We start from the raw sequence: 6,024 nt of genomic DNA on the forward strand, positions 1-6,024 counted from the left end.
TACACAGGAGTATGACCCTTTGATTCAATAATCCTCTCCTGGTGTGAGGGGACTGGGAGAAGAGGAGGGAGAGAAAACTGTGACTGGGATGTAAAATAAATAAATAAATGTTTTTAAAAAGATGATTTTGGCCTGAACATTTTCCTTTAGTAACATGCAGTTCCAAAGCTGTACTCAAAGTTTTGTTTCTTTTCCTCCTCCTCCTTCTCCTCCTCCTCCTTCTTCTTCTTTTACTATTCCTGAGAATTCTGCTCTAGTTCCTCATCCATCTACTTTCTTAGGGAGGACTTTGGATCTTTTTTATTTCCTTTTTGGTTTTCAAGACAGGGTTTTTCTGTGTAGCCCTGGCTGTCCTAGACCCCTCTCTACAGACCAGGCTGGCCTTGAACTCAGAGATCCACCTGCTTCTGCCTCCAGGTGCTGGGATTAAAGGCATGCACCACCACCTGACTGAACTTATTCTTGATTTGATACCTAAAAAACTTTTTTTTGCCTCAAAAAGTGACATTTATTCAAAGAGAGAAAAAAAAAACCAAGATGTCCATCCCTTGGCTCCCTTCCCTCCCCCCTCCAGCTATTCCTCAGCCCCCCAGGACTGAACCCTGGCTATGGCCAGGTAGCAGGACAGCCCCTCAAATGATGTCCGCAACATTGAGGGGCATCTCTTCAATGGAAGTGTTGTAGAATGTCTCAATGTCTCGAAGAGTCCTCTTGTCCTCTTCCGTCACCATGTTAATGGCCACACCTTTACGGCCAAAGCGACTGCCACGGCCAATTCTGTAGATGTAGTTTTCCCTGTTTGTGGGAAGGTCGTAATTGATGACTAGGGAGACTGCTGCACATGAATGCCTCTGGCCAACAGGTCAGTGGTAATTAATACTCTGCTAGAACCAGACCGGAACTCCCTCATAATCATATCTCATTCCTTTTGGTCATGCATGGCAGAAACAGTGAAATCCCGGGCATGCATTTCTCAGTGGGCCAATCCACCTTCCTTCTGGTATTGATAAAGATTACTGCCTGGGTGATAGTCAGGGTTTCATACAAGTCACACAATGTGTCAAGCTTCCACTCCTCTCGTTCCACATTGATGTAGAATTGGCGGATACCCTCCAGGGTCAACTCTACCTTCTTAACAAGAATCTGAATGGGGGGGCTGGAGAGATGGCTCAGTGGTTAAGAGCATTGCCTGCTCTTCCAAAGGTCCTGAGTTCAATTCCCAGCAACCACATGGTGGCTCACAACCATCTGTAAAAGAAGTCTGGTGCCCTCTTCTGGCCTGCAGACATGCACACAGACAGAATATTGTATGCATAATAAATAAATATATTTTAAAAAAATTAAAAAAAAAAGAATCTGAATGGGGTCTCTCATGAACTTCTTGGTCACCTCAAGGACATCAGAGGGCATTGTAGCAGACAACAAAACTACCTGTGTGTTACTGTTGAGCTTCTGGAATATATCATAGATCTGGTCCTTGAACCCACGGCTTAGCATTTCATCTGCTTCGTCCAGTACAAACATCTTAATATATTTTGGCGACAAGTATCTCTGGTTAAGCATATCAAACACCCGCCAGGAGTGCCCACGATGATATAGGGGGCCTCCATCTGCAGCTTCTGCACCTCAGCACGCACATTGGTGCCCCCAATACAGGCATGACAAGAGGCACCCATGTAGTCTCCTAATGCCATGACCACTTTTTGTATCTGCTGAGCAAACTCACAAGTGGGTGCCAGAACCAAAGCCTGAGTGGCCTTTAGATCTAACTCAATCTGTTGCAAAATTGATACGGCAAATGTAGCTGTTTTCCCAGTCCCAGACTGGGCTTGAGCAGTCACATCATAACCCTTGATACAAGGAAGAATGGCTCCCTGCTGGATGGCAGAGGACTTCTCAAAACCATAGGCATAAATACCACGAAGGAGGGATTCTGAGAGATTCATGTCATCAAAACTATCCACAATCTCATTCCAGTTACTCTCGATGACGCCTTCGGGCTCCATCCCGTCAGGGCCATTGTCTCTAGATCTCAGGCCGCTCACACCCGAAGGAAATTGGACCTGCCCATCTGCAGTTTGCCAATTGCCCGGCTTGTGCGGCAAAATGGACCCGCCCGCCCGGCGCCAGGTGGGCTCCTGGTGCCTCATGCGGTCGCTACTCGGGGTTAAGCTCAGTCCTGGCCGTCAAGAAAACCAGCACCCTGAACGGCCGGTTTCTTCTTCCCCGACCCACATTCCAAGAGTGACGTGAAGACCCAGACACCCCTGCTTTTCGCGAGTGGTACCGCCAGAATCCTCCGGAACCCTCGCGCGCGCGCCCTGCCCAACACAGGGAGGCAACCAGACCAGCCGGCTCCGGGCTGCGAAGCCCTCCCAGTGTCTTTCTTTACCTTGTGGATTTTGGATCAAGATGTGAGCTCTCAGCTATTCCTTTGCTCCACTAGAATGAGGCCTAACCCTCTGAAACCATAAGCCCCAAATTAAGGGCTTTATTTTATAATTTCCTTAGTCATGGTGGTATATCACAGCAATACAAAAGTAACTAAGACACAGTGTTACAGTGTTTCTCAAAGAATCTGGAACTCGCTGATTGGTTAGGCAGACTGACCTAAGAACCCTGGGGTTATGACCAGCTCCCCAATCTTCCAGCCCCTATCCCTCACTCCATACACACCAGCACCAGGGTTGGAAACTTGTTCCTTTGTTGCATAAGGATCCTCATGCTCTCACAGCAGTTTACTGACTGGGTTCTCTCCCCAGCGCCCCACTTCCATTTTGCTACTGCTTTGGCTTTGTTTTCCAATACTGAGGTTTGAACCTAGGGCCTTGCACACGTTAGGAAGCCTCCCTACTGCAGAGCTATATGCCCAGTCTCAAGTACTGTGTTCTTTTGATAAGGAGCTAGATTCCCACTTAACAAGTGAGTCATTTTCCTTATGTTGGCATCCCAAGTTCCCTCCTTCAGGTGAACAGTGACTTCGTACAGCCTCCATCTTGTTACCCAACTCTAGCTGCTTTAATTTCTTCCATGAGCCCTGGATGTCCCTTCAAACACAGTAACAGTTCAAAATCCCCTAACTGGCTCACAGTGGTGACCCTGAACTTTCAAGCACCCTTCTTCCCCCTGCATCAGGTCCGGTTCCTTCAGAATTTTCTCAGTTATTATACCTTGTCTCACCCCAGCCTATGCATCTCCGCTGTATCCTCCCTCACTTGAATTGGAAACCAAACGGAGATTCTTGACAATAAATGTCTGGAATGTTGAAGGTATTTTCTCTAGCCCTGCAGCATCTCTGTGGTATGATTGGAGAGACTGGAGGAAAGATGGTAGTGACTCAGGCCAAGCTCCAGACCCCTACATGTTTCTGTTGGCAGTGTTAGCGTCCTAGAAAGCCACTTTGAATAAGCAGTATGTGCCTATAATGATCAGAAAACCAGGAGTTCAAATCCCCAGTACCCATGTAAAGACGACACATTCCCGTAACTGTAGGATGGAGGGAGTGTATTCGTCAGGGTTCTCTAAAGAAACAGAATGGATAGAATGAACAATGCACACACATATGTAAGTATGTATGTGTGTATGTATACACATGTATGTAAGTACACACACATATATGTATGTGTATATATTAATTTATTAGAGGGGCTTATATATAGGCTGGTGTCAGAGTAGTCCAATGATGGCTGTCATCAAGGATCCTGTAGTTGTTCAGTCCAGGAGATTTAATGTCTCAGAAGTTTGAATCTGGATCTGGAGTCCCAGAGAAGTTCTAAAGAGTTGTCACATTGGGATCCCAAAGACACAGGTTCTAACACCAGGTAAAGAATGGTTCAGTAACAGTGAGAGTAAGGGCAAGTGAGCAAAAAGCAAAAGCTGCCTTTCTCTATGACCTTTTCTGTGGGATGCCACAAGAAGATACCAAGTTTACGGTAGGTATTCCCCCTCAAACGACCCAATCAAGAAAATCCCTCCCAGGTGTTCCCAGCTTTTTGGGTTTTAGCTCATTCCAGATACAGTCAAGTTGACACCAAGATCCTTCACCCAAGGGCATCAGAGACAGGAGAATCGCTGAGGCTTAGTGGCTACCATCTTAGCTCCTGGTTCAGTCAGCAGGAGGGCCTGTCTCAAAAGATTAAGGAAGAATGATAGAGCAGGCCTCCCCGCACCCTCCTCTGCTTTCCCGACACAGGCACACACATAGGCATGTGTACCACATACACTCATAGATGTACACACATGCACCTATATACATATGTTAAACGTGTGTGTGTGTGTTTAAGGAACCCCAAGTTCTTCAGTGGCATGAATAAACTTCCTAGTCTTTCCACATCTTACCATTCTTATTTGTGGATCATATATGACGGCTTGGCAGCTATGAAGTGGATTCATCAAAGCTTGTTTAAGGGTCTTTAAAAAAAGTAAAAGTTCTTAGGTAGAAGTTTTGGGGCAGCTTATGTAAACCATCATATTATTAGCAAATGGAGTTCGATTTCTTCTTTTCCTATTTGTATCCCCTTGATTTCCTTTTGTTGTCTTATTGCTCTAGCTAGGACCTCAAGAACTATATTGAATAGGTATGACGAGAATAGACAACTTTGTCTTGTTCCTGATTTCAGTGGGATCGCTTTGAGTTTCTCTTCATTTAGTTTGATGTTGGTTGTTGGTCTTCTATATATTATCTTTGTTATGTTTAGGTATATTCCTTGGATCCCTGCTCTCTCCAAGACCTTTATCATGAAAGGATGTTGTATTTTTTGTTAAAGGCTTTTTTGGCAGCTAATGAAATGATCATGTGGTTTGTTTTGTTTTCAGTTTGTTTATATGGTGGATTACATTGATAGATTTTCCTATGTTGAACCAACCCTGCATCTCTGGGATGAAGCCTACTTGGTCATGGTAGAAGATTTTTCTCATGTGTTCTTGAATTCAGTATTTTATTGAGTATATTTGCATCAATGTTCATGAGTGAGATTGGTCTGCCATCAGAGAAATGCAAATCAAAACAACTCTGAGATTCCATCTTACACCTGTAAGAATGACTAAGATTAGAAATACTGATGGCAGCCTATGCTGGAGAGGATGTGGGATAAAGGGAACACTTCTGCATTGCTGATGGGAGTACAAACTGGTACAGCCACTTTGGAAGTCAGTGTGGCAATTTCTCAGAAAATTAGGAAACAACCTTCCTCAAGGCCCAGCAATATCACTTTTGGGTATGTACCCAAAAGATGCTCAATCATACCACAAGGACATGTGCTCAACTATATTCATAGCAGCATTATTTGTCATTGATAAAACCTGGAAACATCCTAAACACTCCTCAGCCGAACAATGGATAAAGAAGATGTGGGTACATTTACACAATGGAGTACTACACAGTGGAAAAAGATAATGACATCTTGAAATTTGTGGGCAAATGGATGGAACTAGAAAACATCATATTGAGTGAGGTAACACAGACCCAGAAAGACAAGTATATGTACTCACTCATAAGTGGCTTTTAGACATAAAACAAAGAAAAACCAGTCTACAATTCATAATCCAAGAGAACATGGACAACAAAGAGGACCCTAAGAGAGACATACATGGATCTAATCTGCATGGGAAGTAGAAAAAGACAATATCTCCTGAGCAAATTGGAAGCATGTGGATTATGGGAGAGGGTAGAAAGAGAGTGGGGAGGAAGAGAGGGGAGAGGAGAAAAATATATAGTTCAATAAAAACAATATAAAATTCAAAATTTAAAGAATTAATTCATTCAATATTTCAGTTTTATTTAATTTTAAGTATTTATTCTAGTCGCTACAATTCAGTTGTAAAATAGAAGGAATATGTACAAAGCTGCTTTTGGAGACCTGAGAATCCTTCAGAGGGATATCCTTAAGTACATAATTCTCACCACATCTGTAGGATAGAAAAATTGGCCTCTTCCAGTGGTCTTTCTTAGAACCTTGATTAAAGCCAGTCCCAAAAGGCTGCCCCTTGGCAGCAGAGTACACAACTTTGCACAACTCATCTTTC

General features: G+C 43.8%; 1 pseudogene; it reads right to left on the reverse strand.

Annotated features, from left to right (window-relative positions):
• Window positions 1-563: 563 nt before the first annotated feature.
• Window positions 564-2,150, reverse strand: LOC126512780 (eukaryotic initiation factor 4A-I-like; annotated as a pseudogene).
• Window positions 2,151-6,024: the final 3,874 nt, after the last annotated feature.

Source organism: Alexandromys fortis, unplaced genomic scaffold (assembly GCF_014885135.2).
Source record: "Alexandromys fortis isolate MF-2015 unplaced genomic scaffold, M_Fortis_MF-2015_v1.1 scaffold_104, whole genome shotgun sequence".
Taxonomy (NCBI): Eukaryota; Metazoa; Chordata; class Mammalia; order Rodentia; family Cricetidae; genus Alexandromys; species Alexandromys fortis.